The sequence below is a fragment of the Eulemur rufifrons genome, chromosome 16 (assembly GCF_041146395.1).
Source record: "Eulemur rufifrons isolate Redbay chromosome 16, OSU_ERuf_1, whole genome shotgun sequence".
Lineage (NCBI taxonomy): Eukaryota > Metazoa > Chordata > Mammalia > Primates > Lemuridae > Eulemur > Eulemur rufifrons.
In genome coordinates, this window is record NC_090998.1 from 43,035,007 (window position 1) to 43,052,787 (window position 17,781).

Sequence of the window (17,781 nt, forward strand, 5' to 3'; positions counted from 1 at the left end):
TTTCTATTTGTTTCTTTCTAGATATCCGACTCTTTCCCTGGCAAACAATGTTCTCTCCATTTCCCTCTGTATGTCCTCTGGGAAAGAGGCATTATTGTGTGAGCTCCATGTTCTATTTGCAGTTCTGATGCTAACCCACATTTTGAGCTAATGCCAATTGCTTTACCATGCTGAGCCTCGATTTCTCCACGTATATATGGAGAGAATGAGATCTATTTTTGGTTATTGATTAATTGCATGGTGTTTAGAGTCAGACAGGCCTGGATTTGAATCATACCTTCAACATTTACTAGCTATGTGACTGTGGGCATTTTATTTAATGTCTGTGACCCTCAGTTTCCCCAATTGTTAAATGGGGATTATAATATCCAATACTTCGTTGAGCTTTGTAAAGACTACTTAAGACAGTAAGTGTAAACTGCTTAACCCAGATCCAAGTTCAAAGGAAGTAACCTGGGAGTAAATTAGTAGCCGATAGCTTTTCTGTATGAATAAAATCACCTAAGAAGTCTTCTTTTAATCACATTTCCTCTGCCTGAAACAAAAAGGAGATAAGGGGTGTGCAAATTTCAAATCCCTATTCTGTTTCTCCCATTTAGACTGATCCATTGGAAAAGTATCTAAGGATATTTGTCCCAAATTCAGCCATAACCTACTCCAGTACTCTTCATCCACCCCTACAGGGTAACCCACAAGGCCCATCCATCAGCTCTCAAACTCACCTTTGTCATGCAGAGTGGACCAGCCCCTAGCTATAAATCCCCCTCCCTGAACACACACACACACACACACACATAGCCACACACACACACACCCCCTCACACATGCACCCTCATACACACAAACTGCACACACAATTTCTTGAAAGCTAAATTAAAGTCACTGTCCATCCACTGCCAGAGTCCCTTTCCTTTTCCCTTCTCCCAAGGGAGTCCTCACCCTCCACTGACGTCCCCTCCCCCCAACTCCATCCTCTAACAGGCACACACTGGTCACCATCCCACTTCTCCTCCCCTTTTCTATTGCTCAGTAATTATATTCTCCGCCTCCCAGTGTCATGCTAATACAAGCTCCTGGCACAGCTGCCCAGATTAAATTAGACCCCAAACCAGCAGGCTGACTAATTATATTTTCTTGGTTGGAATTGTCTTCCCCCACCTTTGGGGTACGGGGCCAATAAAGAGTAAATGAGCACTGCCAATATTTGCTGAGGATATTTGACTCTTCTTGTCTCGGTGGTTTTGTCTTCCCCAACCTATCTGGGCCTCTTGAATTAGATTAGACCAAAATGAGAGAAGAGAGTTTTACCCAAAGAACCCTCCTAAATCCCAACCGTTTCCCTGCAGGTCCACTCAGCTGGGCCTGACCACCATCAGGCCAAGGAAGAGAAACTGGCATGGAACTCTTTCTTTCTCAAGAATGAGATTCTACTGACACCCTTGTGAGTCCCTCTTTACTTCCCAGCCCCTCCTTTCTTTCCTCCAAATATTCATTGCCACTTGTCCTGCAGTGATACTTGCTGACATCCTTTACTTCTGTTTCACATGCAAAGAATGCTACTCCCCTTACAGAACACTGTTTCAAAGCCCATCCCCAACTTTCATCTTTCCTTATTTATGACTGGAACGTAATAAAAGTCTCAGTTTGCCTAGAGACAAAGTTTTCTTTATTCCACAGACATTTATTGTACACTTAACATATGCCACATAGTGAGATGAGTGTTAAAGAATGCAAGGGCATACTTCCTATTTGAAAAAGATTAGGGCCTCATCATGGGTGTAAATATGTATAGATGCACAGAAATCAACACATCTGCAGAGTGCAGTGTAAGCTTGGGGTAGGAATCAGAAAAGACATTATTGAAGACTTGATCCTTGAGTGAAGTCTTGAAACATTGTTCAGAAGGCCAGTAAAGCGAAGACAACAATTCTGGGCAGAGGGATGAAAGATACACAAGCAAGGAAGGCATAGCAATTTCATGACCTGCAAGTATAAAGGATAAGACAAAAGGAGTATCCAGAGATGAGTCTTGAGGAATTGTTTTATGTCTGGAGCCCTCTGGGCTCCAGATTCATGCATGTCTTCTTAGCTGAAGGAGAGCAGACCTGTTTCTGAAAGACATGGGCTACCCCAGTTAGGACCTTTCCTTTGTTATCATCTCCCCTTCTCAAATTTACCTGCAATAATCCTTCCCATAAATAATTGTCTGATTCTTGTGTGACCATTTCCTTTGGAAGTGCATTTAAGGGAGAATCTAATATTTCCATACCAGTGAAGCAAAAAATTCTGGCAGTAGAATTTCTAAAAACAAATGAAAACCTATGACTGGATCTGTAATGTTCTCCCATATACTCAGTGACCACCTCTGCCTCTTCATTCATTCATTTGTTCATTCGGTGCCAATTTTTCAGCCCTTTTTCAAGCACTGTCCTGTATCAAGCACTATTCTAGAGATGACCCAGGGTAGATGAATAGGAGGGTCCTTCTCCCTGAGAAACCCAGTCTAGAGGAAGACAGACTAATACATAGATAATTAGAAAGAGTGTGATGAGAGCCCAGGGGAGGGGTATTGTGTTCCTTCCCTAGGGTTGCCCTTAGCAAAGTACTGAAAACTGAGTGGCTCATTTATTGCAGGCTAGCAGTCCAAAATCAAGGTGTCAGCTGGCCACACTCCTTCTGAAGCTGGTAGGGGAACCCTTCTTTGCTTCCTCCTAGCTTCTGGTGGCTGGCAATCCTTGGCATTCCTTGGCCTACAGATGCATCACCCCAGTGGGCTGTCTTCACGTGGGATTCCCTCTGTGTCTTCACATGGTCATCTTCTTATAAGGACACCAGTCATATTGTGTTAGGGTCCACCCCACTCCAGTGCGACTAATTACATCTACAATAACTCTGTTTTCTAATAAAGTCACATTCTAAGGTATAAGAATGTACTTAGGCCTGATATGACTTAAAATAAAACATAATAGCATAGTGGGGAGGGAAGGATTAATAGGTGGGGCAGGGAAGATTTTTAGGACAGTATATCTTTTTGGGGGGGAACAAAAATTCACAATTTAACTTTTAATAGGTGCTCATTCTTCCTAGATGTATCAAGAGTTTCCTAGGGGTGGGAGTAATTGAACTAAGGTTTAATTCCAGAAAATCAAATACAAATTATCTGAAAGAGTGATTTAAGGGAAGAAGGGAAGATGTTCCTATGGAAGGAATAACATAAGAAGAGGCAAGTATGGAACGGGCATGAATAGATCAGGGGAGTGTGAAGAATCTTCTGTAGCTGTAAGAGTATAACATTTGAAAGCAATGTGGTGAATGATGAGATGTGAGAAGTGTGCTTGGATCAGATAGTGGCGGGCTCTGTGGTTACCTATCCTGGTATCAGCTGAGACTGTATCTCACGGACTTGTGACTTGTGTCTGAGCAGTTAGTGACTGTGATGTGGAAACAGGGAGGTGGGAGATAGCCCTGTCCTCAGTGGCTGAAATGGCCCTCCCCTCCCCGCTCCTTCCCTCCCAGAGCAGCCACAGGCACCATCTCCAGACTTCTCTATGAAATATAAATCCCGACAGAAAGAGATTCTGTCTTATTCATCCCCATATTCTCAGCTCTCAGCACAACAGCTGGCCTAGCGGACATGCTGAATTTAGATTGGTTGAATGAATGAATCGATAGAAAAGTACATTCAGCACAGCAAAACTCTGCGCAGGCCCTGTTGGCCAAGTACTATACAGACGCTCATGCCATTTACCCATCCTGGTGCCTTCACTTCTCTCTGCTTAGCTATCTTTAAGGTTGCTGCAGGGAGCATCTTGGTGGTGGTAAGGAAAGATTCGCAGAAATCTTTAGTGGTCTGGGCTTACCATGAGCTATATGGGGAGGTGAGGTGGCCTGAGAGTACAGGGCAGCAGCAGCCTAATTATTCTGAGTCCTAGGGTTGCCAGGACAGTGATGCACAGAGAGGGAGAGTGGGCTGATTAAGGAAGTAACGTAAGCTCCCGTAAGTCACCTTCTGTGTATACCCAGCGTATGTACTTCCCAAGAGAGGATATGATAAGAGCCCCTCACCAACACCCAAGATGAAGTGTTCCTACTGGGTAGAGTTTTGTCCTAGGTCCCTTCAGAGGGTTTTGGTTTCTACATAAAACCTACACAAGGTCTGCTCTGACCCTTGGTCCAATCAGCTCCACAGTAGGGTTTCAAATTTTGCCCAATGCCTACATTATCATTGTAGGGAGGATGAACCACTATTCTCAGAAAGGGATAGTGGACCACATAGACTTGTTTTTAAGACCCCTCTTCAGAATAAACCACTGAGTGTATCAGAATGAAGTGATCTAGGTCTGAAATTTCATAGCTCTGGAGGATTTTGCCACTTCCTAAGCACATGTCTTGTATGGGCATATTTCTATCTTTTATGCCATCTTTAAAACATTTCCTTATTCACTTATCTATCTTCCCAACCACTTTAAGTAATGAAAAGATTATGACTTTGCAGTCAGGTAGACAAGGGTTAGAGTCCTGCCATAGCATTTAACAGGTGTGCACATTGGGTCATTAATGTTCCTCTCAGTGCCTCAGTGTCCTTACTGTAAAAGCCACAGTAATGTTTCTTCACAGTTTATATTGAATATTAAATTAGAAACTGGTGTGAAATTGGCTCATGACATGCCAATTTTCTTTCTCATTTCCTTAAGAGTAAAGATGACTTATAGGAGTTCTTTGTAACCATTTTCCTAGGATCTGATCCAGAGCAGGCACACACAGTGCTTATTGATGGACTAAAAGCAATTTGAATATATTCCACAAGAAAATTCCTTACTAGGTGCTCATGAATATTACGGCTACTTGCAACAATATTACAACAGCAATCCAAATTATTACGTGCTCATATAACTGCACTGCGTTCAGAATATGGGAAAGAAACATATAATTTGTTTCTTCCCTAACTTTGAAAATGCTGCAGGTCTGAGTGGTTTACTAGACTGTCTCCTTCATCAGTGGTTCCTTGTATCTCTTCACTGCTCTTTTTAGCCACTTTTCCCCCTACACACGTCCACCCCAGCCACAGAATGACTTATGCAAGAGCAAGGTGTGGAGAGAGGAAAACATCCAGGAGAAAGAAGCAAGGGGGCTGATGGGGAAGTTCTGGAAAAAGGCATGGAGGCAAGAACTCACTTCACTTCCTTTTCTACATCTTTCTTCCCTATTTTAAGGCATTCTCCTTTTTCCTTTTTACATTGCAGGCTAACTCTTTGGATGAATTCTTTAGCCTCTCACTATTTTCTCTTTCCATGCTTGTATATACTCTTTATAACACATTTCATTCAATTTTTTGTACAGTATTTTAAGTGTTTTAAAGTCATAAACTCCTTGAGGACTAGGACAAACATATTTATTTTGAATAAAGAATTCTCAACAAGAACATCTCACTGGAAAAGAGAAGTAGGATTACTCTCATCATGGGAGGAATCTAGAACAGGCTGAAACCAAATTAGAACATTCTGACTTTAAATATCAGGAGTTTTTTTTTCTCCCTGAGAATAGCTGTGAAATATCATTTTCTAGTTTTTATTTAAACATAGATAATCATGAATAATATCACATAATTGGAAAGAAATTTGTAAGTCGAATTCCCCAACTGGATTCCCAGTCCCTGGAACAGTGCCTGGCCATCAAAAATGCTTTGTAAGAAATTGTGTAATGATGTCAGGTTGTCACATCAATAATGGGGGGATTGTTGAGATAACCACAGTTCTGCGCAACACATGTAATAAATGTGCTGCAGAGAATACATTGAAAAGTAAGACAAGTTTGCAGCATGAGAAGAGTTTGCATTCTGTAGGAGAAATGAGAAAACAGTGTTAATTGTGATGACACAGCATATAACAAATGCTATGGTAGAGAGAAAAAAACGAGTGCTGCTTTCATTTACTGTAAGGACAGAAGGCTGATTCAGCCTGGGAAGGAAAATTATTGAGGATATGGCATGGACTAACAAATGAATGAGATTTTAATAAACAGAGAATGAAAATTGTAGGGAGGCAGAATAATTTAATTGGAATCTAATTTGGAGATAAAAAAGGGTTGTAGGAAATGAGGGAGGGAGCATGTGACCATGTGGGGTAAGAGCATTTCTGATTGAGGAAACAGCAAGTGCAAATGCCCTGAGATAGGACCAGGAGTTTTGAGGAACAGCAAAGAAGCCAGTGATCCTGGAGTAGCATGTGCAAGCCAAAAGGGTCCAAGATCATGTCAGAGTGATAGGAGGGGAGGTGGGGCAGAATGTGTAGAGCCTTTTCTGTCATTGCAAGGACCTTGGCTTTTACTCTGAGTAAAATATGAAGTTGTTAGAACTTTTTGAGCTCAGTGATGACATAAATATCACTCTCATTGTTGTGTTGAGAATAGGCTGAAAGGATCAAGGGCATAAACAGGAAGACCAGTGAGGAGACTATAATCAATACTCCAAGTGAAAGATGACAGTGGCTCAGACAAGGGTGGTAGCAAAATGAGTGGGATTCTTAAATTTTGAAGGTGGGACCAACAAAAATGTGTTGATGGATTGAACATGAAAGAGAAAGAGCACTCAGGAATGACTTCGAGTTCTTGGCCTGGGAAGAGGGGGTTGCCAGTAGTAACTGAGAGCTAGAAGCTTGGAGGAGGAGAGATTTGGGTGATGAGCAGGAGCTCAGCTTTAGAGATGCTAAATTTGAGACACAGCTTAGTCATTATTTGATGGTATCAAGTTGGCAGTTGGATATATGGGTCTGGAGTCTAGGGTGTGATCTGGGCTGAAGATACATATTTGAACATCACCACTTTTTGTAAAGATGGCTTTAGAACATAATGACATAGAGTTAAATGATCATATAGAGCTATAGAAGGAAGATAGAATTGTGATTTCAAATTCTGTGATTTGCACCATCATGTTGGATTGCTTTCAAAATGAGTTTAATGTCCTCTGTGCTCTAATAGTATGGAATATGTTTCAAGAAACCTGCAGGGAGTTCATCGGAATTATACATTTAACTACTAACTTATTTTAAACTGGTAAAAGATACTTTTTTACTGTAAAAATAAAAAAAAATTAAAAATCACACATAGCCTACTGCCTAAGTGATAATTATTGTTAAAAATCTGTTGTAGAGCTGGAATCCACTCTACTAAGTAAAGTATCACAAGAATGGAAAAACAAGCACCATGTGTACTCACCATCAAATTGGTATTAACTGATCAACACTTAAGTGCACATACAGTAATAATCACTGGGTGTCAGGCAGATGGGAAGGGAGAAGAGGGGATGGGTATATTCACACCTAATTGGTGCGGTGCGCACTGTCTGGGGGATGGGCATACTTGAAGCTCTGACTCGGGTCGGGCGAAGGGAATATATGTAACCTAAACATTTGTACTACCATAATATGCTGAAATAAAAAAAAAATCTGGTGTATTTCTTTCTTGCCTTTTTTCTTTGAATGTTTCCAAATGTGAAGTTTCCAAAAATTCTACGAAAATAACTTGTTGACAACACAAAGTTGAATTTCTTGCTTACTACAGCAAGAGAGATCACCATCTCATTAGAGTCTTACTATTAATTTTATGAAAAAAGACAGGAGTCAAGGTATTTATAAGGTTTGCAGGTATAGCTTAAGATGGATTTTTCAATATAAGGAATGAGCAGGACTGCATAAGTATGATAATATGATAGTTTAGGACCAGAAGAGGTAAGAATTATGATGTGAGAATTTTGAAGAGTCTTAGATGGTAAACAATTATTTGATGTTTACTTAAATGGTTTGCTTTTGGGGTGAATTCCTAAAATAAAGTTTTTTTCTCCTGGCTAAGAGCTTCTGGAATAGTGAAGCTACGTTAATGTAGACAGTAAATTATATGAGTGTAGAAAGGTTTCAATTCTTAGTATACATTGTAGGGAATTGTGATCATATTGTATACACAATTTTGTATATTATGTTCTTTTTATTTACTTTATACAATTTCTGTGTTGCAAATATCTACTGTAAACACTGTGGGTAAAAGCTACATAGATTCATCTTATAAACTCACCTAAATTGAATTAATGATTCTACTGAGCCCATTTCAGTTACTTCCTATTTTTAACTTACACAAATAACACAAGAATGAGTTTACTTGTACACACGGATAATTCTCAACATAGATTGTTTCCTTTACATAGAATCATGTGAGATAAAAATTATGGAATCAAAGGATTATAGTCACATCTTAACTCTAATGTGACTTTGGTTTAGTTTTGTTTCTAGATAAACTCTAGTCATGTAAGTCAAGCCACCTGAGTGGGTCACCTCATTCAAGTCACTGTGGGTATTTATCTTTCCTTTTGTTTCCATCCACAAAATAATCTGTACTTTCTGCCCAAGGGAGAAAAAATAAGTACAAGGCAGACATTTAGATCTCTTCATAAATGTGGGTTTGCTATTCTCTATGGCTCAAAATGGTTAGAATCTAAAAAGCCAGCACTATTATGCAATACTTTTCCCAGAAATAAAGTCATTGCATTATCAACTTCTGCCAAAAATGATAGAACAAGGAAATCTTCTAGTTTTTCCCAACTCTCACAATCTCCCATGCCAAAAATAAAAATAAAAACACCTAAGTTTTTATCTTAATGTAACCCTCGTGAGTTTACTTATGCATAGTATATAAAATAGTTTACTGTGGCACTTTAGAGAAAAATGCACATAAATACCCAGTTCATATTTGGTGCTGAGTTAATGGGAATACAGTCCAAAGTTGCATCTGTCTCAAAGCACAGCTCAAATCCTACTTCCTTATGGAACCATTCCCTGAGCCACGAGACACTTTCTCATAGAGTCCTAGAGTACGTTTTGTACTCATATTTTTTCTTCTATTAAATTTATTCATATGTATGACTAACCTCTATTGGACTATGAAACTCTGGAATCCCTGGAGTGTTTCCTATTTTATTCACATTTGTGTCCTCAGCATCTCATAGGATTTGAACAAATAGATATTTGTTGAGTGGTAGATAATTTTGGATTATCTGCTGATTAATATTTTCTGCACCATTGCTCCCTACCATCAATGTGCCTAATCCTGAATTTACCAATAACCCAATGTACTGTTACATCAGTAAGTCTTAATTATGTAGCATCAGGCATCCCAGTAGGGGAGCGACTTTATTGGGCTGTACTTTCTCATTGACTTCTATGACTTCAAAGGCTTTCCTTGAGGGGACAGCCAGAATCAAGTTGAGTGAGGGTTAGGGAAAAGCAGAGAAAATAGAGGCCTCCAGTGAGGGCTGAGAGGGGATGAAGTGGGGAAAGGGAAGTTTACCTAAATCTTCCACAGCTCCCTTAGAAACTGCCTACAGGGAAGGGGAAGGGGAGGGGCTTGTGGCTGGGGGCCAGGGAGGGGATGCTGAAAGGCTGACAGATGGAGTGCTCCCTTTGAGCGCTCTCCGAGGACCAACCGTTGCAAAGCCACACAATATACAGAAGTAAATCAAATCGAGGAACATGTGCACTAAAGAAGGGAAAGAAGAGAAGGGGGAGAGGGCACACGGTAGGGAGGGCGCTGGGATGGAGGTGGAGATCCCTTTGAGCCACAAGAAGAGAGAGAGAAAGGAGTTAGGGAGAGAAAAGGAAGCCACATCCAAGCAGTTTTTCTGGAGCAGTTGGGGAGCCAGGGGGAAGATGTGGACAGGGAGGGTCAGAGAGCCATAATATCCTAAGGTCTCAGGGGACTCACTGGGCATTTCAATCATTCCCAAGAGTCTAGGCAAGAGCAAATCCTTACTACTGCAAATAAATAACTGTATGTGGAGGTAGGTGAGGGGACAATACAGAGGCAAAGACTCCACCAACAGCTATAACAATAAGTGGTAACATCTCCCCACAAATTATTGTAAGGGGTTCCTAGAGGATAGTGCAGTGGTTAAGCCTGGCCTCAGCTGGCACTCACAGAAAATATTCAGAGCCTTAATTTAGCCTTTAAAGATGTTAAATCCCTTCTAGCCTGGGGGAAAAAGAACTCTCACCCTTAAAGCTGGATTTGGGCTTCTAACTGCTGGATTCATCTGGGTGAAGGTAGAAGGAGAGGGGCTGATATAAAGAGGCTGAGCCTGGGGGTATTACTTTTAGAGTCTCAGGATGGGGTAAAGGGAGGTTTTGTTTTTGTTATTGCCTTTTTACCTCTGCTCCCTCACTTTATCTTTTACAATTGTCAATTTAATCCTTTTTTATTTATAAAATCCTGAGCCCCCAGTATCTCTACATCCCTCTAACTCCACTCCTTTCCAGCCTAGGGAGGATGAGAGAGACATTTTTCCTTTAATGGCGGAGTAAACTAGGATGAACCAGGGAGAACTAAGGTCCGGCAGTCCAAGAATGGGCAAGTTTGGTACCTCAGTGTACGATGTGAGTAAGGTGATCATATAATGTACATCCAAGCTGGGATATCTTTAAAAATGAAAGAGGCTCAAAAACAGTAGGCATTAATTGATCTACAACAGATGCAAACTGTGACTATACTAAGCAAACCAGGACTCATGGTCACTCTACACATGACAAAAATCAGCATGTAACCCATAGTTATGTATTGCCTCTGTATGTGTGTCCATGTGTTTGGGGAGAGGGCAGGAGGACTTTCCATGTAGAATCCCTCTTTATGGTAAGTACCTAGGACCATTATTTCTCTTTGTCTAACCAATGTTACTCCTTGGAGATGGGGTATTAACTTATTCTATTTTTATTCAAATCTATCCTTCTAGTGTTCCAAGGGTAAAAGGAATAGAATAATAATCAAAATAAATAAAAGGGGCATAGAAATAAGCCCCTTAGTACAACATTCATTTCTGGGCTGTATGATTTTGAACAAGTTACTCAATCTGTTTTGCTCACTGATACATCCCCAGTGCCTATTACATATAGGAAGTGCTCAAATATTTATTGAATAGATGAATTAATGGACCTCATTCTTCTCATCTGTTAAAAAAAAGTGATAATAGTAGCCTCCATCGCAAAGAGTTGCTGCAGCAATTTAATGAGGCAATGCAGGTAAATAAATGAAGTAATGCTCTCAATTTGATGTCAAAATTCAGAAAATACTGGCTGTATGTGTTTCTAAAGCAGATGAGATACACAGACTATTGATGCAACAACCATATGGTGCAGACTCTTAGCAAATGGCAGTTTCCTCATTTATCTTTACCTTTTTCCTCATGCTGTAATTCTGGTGTCTTAAAATACTTACTTTTGAACTCCAAAGGGCTAGCACAGCTTTGTATTCTCTGCGTTGCCTTACTCCCTGCCTTCCTAGTTTATATCTGCATTAAAGTGTCTAGAAATTAAAGGTGTTATAGTTGAATGAATGGGTGGGTAGAAGAAGGATGAAGTGTCTGAGAATTTCAACTATACCTTTGTGGTTAAAGAATCATTTAATGTAGAATCAGAAAGCTGGAATTTGAGAATTGGGCTATGTGGACATTTCTAATATTCTTTTGCTATTTTTCTTCCCTTAAAATTAGTGGGACAATGGGGAACCCTACCTGGAAGATGCTTCTGAGGCTGGTGGCCAGTATGTGGCTTGTTTCTGTGGCTAGCTTCTGCAGTGGTCTCCTTTCAACACTGCTTGGCTCAAATCCTAAAAGATTTTGTATTCTATTTTCCTGAGAGAGGTTATTCTTTATGCTCTACATTCCTAATATATTGTCTTTATGCTCTAGATTCATAATATAGTCTTAAAACATGAGATCTAGGGTAAGGTGGGGCTCAGGGAAGGCCAGATGAGTGCAAGGGTATGTTCCTATTGTAGGAGCTTCTAGGGACCAAGATACTACTATCTCCCTGTATTGCATTATCAGTTGTGGTGGTAAAAAGTCTTTCCTGAAGTGGAATCTCAGGCAAGCCTATTGTGGGCAAAATATGGTTCTTCTGGACGTATCCTGGGCAATGGGGAATCAGATGAGGATGCAGATGAGCTGCTTCAGGCAGAGTCACCAAAAAGACCAGCATTAATCATCTTACTTTCAGTGTCCCTCCTGGAGCATTGGAGAATAGATTCTGGATTCCTAGTTAGCTATCAGTCACCTGATTTAGGATGGTAATATAGTACAGTGGAGGTAGACTGCTTGTATCCAAACCCCAGCACTCATCACTTACTGGGCCAGTGTGACCTTGGGTGAATGACTTAACCTGTCTGTATTCCATTAATTCATTTGTAAAATGGAGATAATAATAAGAATACCAAACTCATAAGGCTGTCGTGATAATAAATTAATACATGCAAAGCACCTAAAACAGCATTTGACATCCGGTAAGTGTTCTATAAGGATTAGTCGTAATTATTACAGTTAGTAATTAGTTTCTTCTCATTGGCTTCTACCTCATTCAGTGATGAATGCTTAGGAGAGGTGACCTGATTAGAGCACTGGCCTAATGGAGCAGACCACTCAACGCTACCACGGATGCAAGGGAACTGCCCTCATAATGCTGTCGTGGCCACTTGTAGTTGTAGCTCTTTGACTTTGATCTGAGAGTGCCCAGCAGTGCTCTGTTTGGTCCTCCCAGAACCATGAAGGCATCTTGAGGGTAATACTTGGTTTTATTCATCTCTTTATCCTATTTTTTTTTTTTTTGCAGTGGTAAAAACTAAGTTTGGATTCTCAGGCAATTCCCACTGCCCTCCATCAGATATTTCTCAGGGATTAAGAATCACATGATTGAAGCCTCTTAAATTCAACTTAAAATTTTCTCCTAAAACTAGGCAAATGCTCCTGGGGCTGAGTGTATAAGGGTGGAGTTGGTGGGAGTTAGTGTAGTGATCTTTTCACGGGAGAGTCATATCAGCATATATATTCCAGTGTTTGGTGTTGTGGGCAGGCTATCAGATATCTTCCTGAAAATAAGATTGGCTATGAGTGAGGAAAGGGATTTTAAAGATAGCATATTGTAATTGTGTTTTAAAATCAATTTCCCTTTCGCAAGTTATACAGCTAACACTTAAATAGCACAGGTTTGAACTGGGTGGATTCACTTATACACAGATTTTTTTTCAACCAAAGTCAGGTTGAAAATATAGTATTGACAGGATGCAAAACCTGCACGCATGGATTTTTTGTACACGTGAGTTCTGCATGGCTGACTGTGGGACTTGAGTATGCATGAATTTTGGTATATATGGGGATCCTGGAAGCAATTCCTTGCCTATTCTGAGGGACAACTGTATATGAATAGTTTATACTTGTACAAAAAGAAAACAATTTCCTTTGATAACTACCCAGGCTCAAACTACTTTATCTCAGTTCTGAGATATCCCAAGATAAAGACCAATGTTATCAGTTTGTGTGTGTGTGTATAGATAAAATCAGATATATATCTGTAAAATATGTATATTACTTAATGTATGTGCACACATTTTTTTAATTAAGTGTATCATATTGAACCTGTAGTTCTACATATTTTTTTACATTTCCCCCCACAGTATGTTAGCACATCTAGTAAGTACATTTATTGTTAGTATATAGTAGACCAACTCTTACAAATTCAATGGTATTCCATTGTTTGGCTAACCCAATGGTTACTTAATATGTTGATAATGTACTTTTTCACTATTAAAAACAATGTTTTAATTAACATCTCTGCCCCATAATGACTCCTTGGGCACACATGTGATTATGTTAGAAAGTCAGACACAGAGAATTGGAATTTTTTCACTATATTTATATATTTAGATTTTTCTGCCTTTGCCACTATACTGAGTGTTGGTTAGGAATGAGGAGTTTTATTCAGCTATGTATTCCCAGAATCTTGCACAGTGCCTAGGGATTTATATATTTATAAAACACATTTTTTGGATAAATTAATAATAGTGTGATAATTATTATGATAAAAGGAATACTTGGATTGAGATAGGAGCACAGGGACAGGATCTCTAAAGGAAACCCTTACATTAGTTTTTCTTTGCTTTCTAAGGGATGAAAAATCAGATTTAAGTGTTAAAGACAAAATACTAACTACCACTTATGGATCACTTGCTAAGTGCCAAACCCTAAACTAGTTTCTTTGTATTACAGATGGAGATGTAATTACAGATGTATTACAGATGGAGAATTTACAATTTAAGGATAGAGAAACTGAGGCCTGGTGAGATAAATAACTTGTCTGAAGTCACACGGTTAGTAAATGGCAATGTTAGAACTTAATTGAATCCTAGAGGATTTTGCTCGTGGGAATTGGAGATAGCAAGCACAGAGAAGGGTCTTCAAGGCAGATGGTACAGAATTTTTAAAGATACAGAAATTTACCAATTTAAACAAATTCAGGGAGTTTTGTGTAGGTGGAAGGAGTCACCCTGCATACTCTGTGAGTGCCCAAATGTGCAGATCTTCAATGAATAGGGTGGGAGAAGATTGAATCAAGTGTCTCTCCCAATGTGGACCAGTAATCTAAGTGGAAAGAGGACACTCAAATTTATTGTCTGGTTTCTAGACCTACTTTTGTCACTAACCTATTGTATTGCTGTATTCAAACCTGGGAACTCAGTCTGCATACCTGTGAATAGGTTGGTATTATTCACCCTCAAAGGGGAATTGTGACATTTAACTATATCATCATCACTGAATGACAGAGCTGGAAAATACCTGAGAGATCATAATCCAACCTGATTATTGACTAATGAGGAACATGAGGCCTAGAGAGGTTAGGTCACTCATCATGGCCACACAAAGGCAGACTTAGAACACGTTTCCTTCCTTTTTTTTTTTTTTTTTCCTTTGCATCTCAGAGTTTTGAAAAGAATGAAGCATTTTTCAGATCTAAGGGGGGGTTACTGAATGTCTCTGATGCCATTCTCCAGATAACTCAGAAACTCAGCTGACATCTCTGTGTTTTGCTTGAGTCTTTATTCAGGAGAGAGTCATGCCACAAATCACTTCGCTTTAATCTGTTTCACAATTATTACTGAACTTGTATCATTTCTCTACTAAAGCACTGAGCTTCTTGAAGTCAGAGACTGTTTTCTTTATCTTCTCCCCCCAACCCTTACCCCACCCCAGCCCTGTCCCAGGTCCCAATGCCTAAACCTTGGAGAGCAGCTTTAGGATATGCTCAAGTTTTATACTGCATATGGGCAGCTTGAATCCTTTCTTTCTTCTAAGGCTACCTTCCCACTTTCTATAGTTCCTGATTTATGTCTCTGGACTCCATTTGTTGGTGGTATTGGTTTTAATTCAGCAGAAGCTAGTGATCTCCCAAGGGAAGGTGAGAAAGAGAGACATCTGGGGACCCTTAGCAACAGGATCTGTGGCTTGCAGCTTAGCACCCTGGGGCCTAAAGGCAGACATTGGTCCCAGGTCTTCAGTGTCTGGCTGAAGAAGGCAGTTTCTACCCGCTCCCCCCTCCCCTTAGTGGCCCACAGGCAGGTCTCCTTTGGGGGTCAGGATTACTGGGAATACTAATTAATTCATTAGTGGGGTTGATGGATTATCAGGCTGTCTCCTGGCAGAGGGGCCTTGAGGGGGGAACAGATTGTTGCCCATAAATCTGCCTGTTGCCTCCCTTCTCTCTGCTTCAATGGCTCCCGGGCGTCAGGCCTGTGGGCCAGCAACGGAGCGCTGGTCTCTTTTTCCCCACTCAGCAGATGGTTCTAACAGGTTAGCTCAGAGCTTTAAAAAAAAGCAGCAGAGAAAGAAGGAAGGGCTAGGGACTGGCCCTCTGGCCCAGGAACCATGTGGGGGGAGGAGAATGAATGCAAATGCTGTGTATTCTCTTTTCCCAGGGCAGCCACCACCCCTTTCCTTTGCTGACAGCCTACGCCCCTCCTGCCCCTTCCTGCCCTCTCAGAATTGAACAGCGAACTGTACAACTGTCAAAGGGTTGTGACAAGGGCGGCCCTGATGAAATAGATTCCACCCATCCCTCTGCAAAAGGCAGCTCTTAAAGAAAATTTGGTGTCCTCAAATCCCTCCCAAGGCTGCAGGAGTGTGCATGTACACACACACACACACACACACACAGGCATACACACACACAATTGAATGTATTCTGAAGGCTAATCCTATTGTGTCCAGTCTCTTACATCTGTCAGAGAAAGCAAGGAGCCCTGTTCTGTCCCCACCCTCATCTTTGTCTCAATATGTTCACCTTTCTGCTAATCCACTATTCCTCCCAGCCCCTAAAAATTTCACAGGCAGGATGCCAACACCACCAATACCATCAACTTTTAAATATCCATGGACATGGCTTTGAAGACACAAAACAGGAGATTGATTCATTCAGTAAGTGCTCATTGAATAGCTATTATGTACTTCTACCCTAAACACAAATTACCCACAGATAAATTTCCTATGGATGAGGAGTGGATTCTGATTTGTTTTTTAGAAATTTACCATTCCTCTCATGTGCTGTTTAATTATTCTGAAAATAAAGCTTATTTTGCTGAGCAGATATTTTTTGGCTAGGGATACAAAAAAGATTAGCAAGAGATTAAAGAAAGGTTTGCTGAAAATAAAAACTTTCTATGAAAACTAAAAAAAAAAAAAAGTGTTATTTTTATCCTCTGGTTTTCTGTGAAGAATAAGAGTCACACGATAACCATATCAGAATTTTTAAAGAATAACTATTTCAAATCTAAGACATTCTTTTCAATTTTATTGGCAATAAAATCATCTTTTGTTTTAACCTTCTGTACCTTCCCTTGCACACAGGTATATTTATAGCTCTTCATCTCTGTTTGAGACATATGCTAGTTATATTGGTAGAGCAAGTGATTACCAAAAAGTCTGGGGAATTTCCTTCAAGTCAGTTTCAAAATAAATAAATAAATAATAAGTTGGGCTTGGACCCAGAATGCTATCATGCTACTGATGAAAAACGCTTAAGCAATCAGCTCATTTTACAGATGGGAAAACTGATGCCCAGAATAAAGTTGACTTACTCAAGATTATTCAACCATTTGCTTAATCCAATCACCTTTCTTTTTCCTCCTTGGAAACAGATGATTGCAAAATCCTTGACATCTTTAAATGAACTCCCAGTTATTTATTTTCCCTTGGTCAAGTTTTAAATAAGGTAGTATGCATATTCATATATTTAAATTACTGCAGATGTAGTTTTCTTTTCATCTGCTAGCAACTTAATTTCACCTCATAATACCAAAGTGGTTTTAAGAATTATTATGACCCTCTTTTCTTCCAAGCTCATTACAACTCAGATGGACTTTTTCTACCTGAAATGCTTAATGATGTATTTTTGAAAAATAATAGTAGATCCCAGTTTGGAAGTCATGAAGCTAAATGTCCTTAAGGTGAAGGGTTTTATTCATTGCTTTTTGTTTTTATACATTTCAAATGAACAGAAAGTTGAAAGAACAGTACAACATATAGATATAGCTTCATCTATATTTACAAATTAAACAAAAGAGTTTTAAATGGGAACATATTTGATGTGTTGAAAAGAAGGGAGAGGCAGATACTTCTTCCTTCTGCTTTTATTAAATGGAACTTTGGAGTTTAAAAGCCAAAGGCACCAATCCCCATGGGTAAGGTAGCAGTCATTGATGCTGAGTCCTCCACATGTGCCTTCTTATCTATTGATTATTTTCAGACGTGGGCCAGCGGTTTCATTTGCCCTTCTTAGCTCTCTGTCCAAATCTATCCTCAATTTTTCCCCTATTCTGTCCACTCTGCTCCACTCCCATTTCTTACCTTTTTAACCACAAACGTTTCCATTCCTTTTTCTTTACCCCTCAACGCCAGCAACTCTCCTCCCCATTCCCCTTCCAGCA